Source organism: Dasypus novemcinctus, chromosome 10 (genome assembly GCF_030445035.2).
Source record: "Dasypus novemcinctus isolate mDasNov1 chromosome 10, mDasNov1.1.hap2, whole genome shotgun sequence".
NCBI lineage: Eukaryota > Metazoa > Chordata > Mammalia > Cingulata > Dasypodidae > Dasypus > Dasypus novemcinctus.
Window position 1 is genome coordinate 22136826 of NC_080682.1, and position 1642 is coordinate 22138467.

Consider the following 1642-nt stretch of genomic DNA (forward strand, 5'->3'; position numbering starts at 1 on the left):
GGCAGCTATTTCTTAGGGAGCCTTCTGGTGAAGAAAGATGTTTGGTAGATAGGAAGGCAAGATTGTATTTTTTGTTTGTGTATGGGGAGAGTTTCCCAGCACTCTTCAAATCCAAAAAGTCATGTGGCCAACTTTAAATCGATAAACTAATGGAAAGTAAATGTAGCTCAAGAAAACTCTCCTTTGTTTCTATACTGATAAGAATGTATAGGAAAACAAATAATTAGGCATTATTTCTCACTCTTTCTCATAATAAGAAATCTCTGGAGAAATGATTTTTGAAGTAATTATCAAGAAAGGCAATATGTTTCCCCAAATAGTTCTTGATTCTTTGTCTCATGGACCCTCTCAATTGAATATACAAATATGTAGAAATTTTCAGATCATTTGGAGTCCAGCCAGACCCATGATTGGACTTGATATGTAACGAATTTCACCTAGGTTTCTATTTTTATGTATTGTTCTTGTTTTTACTGTTCATACATTTTTAATTCATGCTATTTACTTGTATTTTATGTCTCACTGTAGTCACCCTATACCCATTTTTATGTGTAAAAGTCTTGATGCATGTATTCATATAAGTATAGTTTCATATATCAATTTTACACTTTGATAACTAAAGAATAAAACAAGAAATGTTAGGGAATGATTTTCCCTTGGAATTTTCATTCCAAATTTGCTGTTTGTAAACAAGCTTAGCAATCGCCCAGTGTGTGTAAAAGGTCAACAAAAATGAATGAGCAATTTCTGAATGAAAAAAAAACAAGAAAGTCTGGTAGTCATGCATGGGTACAACTGAAAATCCTTGGGAGTTAGTGCAACTATATCTGAGGGGGAAATTTCTGAGATGAGGTTATATAATTATAGAGAACACAATACCCACTTTAAAAGCTCTGATTTTTCAAAGTTCATTCTCATATCTGTGATCCCATTTGAACATATAAAGTCCTACTGACCTAAGAAAGGCAAGTGAGACAATTGCATTCAGGACAGGATTTCTTTTAAACCTAAGGGTGAATAAATAAGATCAGAACCCAGGTCTCCTGATTCTGGGCCTTTGGCTGCTTCCAGGAATACATTTTGTTAAAAATCAACAGCATTCAGTAGTCTTACAATATGAAGGGAACTAAAATGTCACTTTTTCCAATTGTCTTTAAGTTATTATGAAGAAATTTTACTTTAACATAATAATTATGACATAAATCATTGTTTAAAAAAATATATAGATTCTTACTGTTCCAGTGGAAAGACATTGTCTCTTTCTCATCAGATAAGAACCTTTCTATTCTAGGAAGGCATTCTTTTTTCTTTTTTCTTTTTTTTCTGAGGTATTTGGGCAAGGAAATGGGCAAGGGACCTCATAGGTAGAAAGCCGGTGCTCAACCAATGGGCCACATCAACTCCCCTGAGTTAGTTTTTTTGTTTGTTTGCTTGTTGTTTGTTTGTTTGTTTGTTTGGTTTTTTTTTTTGCTTTTAGAAGGTACTGGGTACCGACCCAAGGAGCTTGCATGTGGGAAACTGGCATTCAGCTACTTGAGCTACATCAGCTTCCCCATTTATTTTTATAGTACAATTTTAGCTCCATTGTCTGGTACAATGTTCCAAAGAAGAATTTTTTCCTAGCATAAAATGTTTTAAGCCA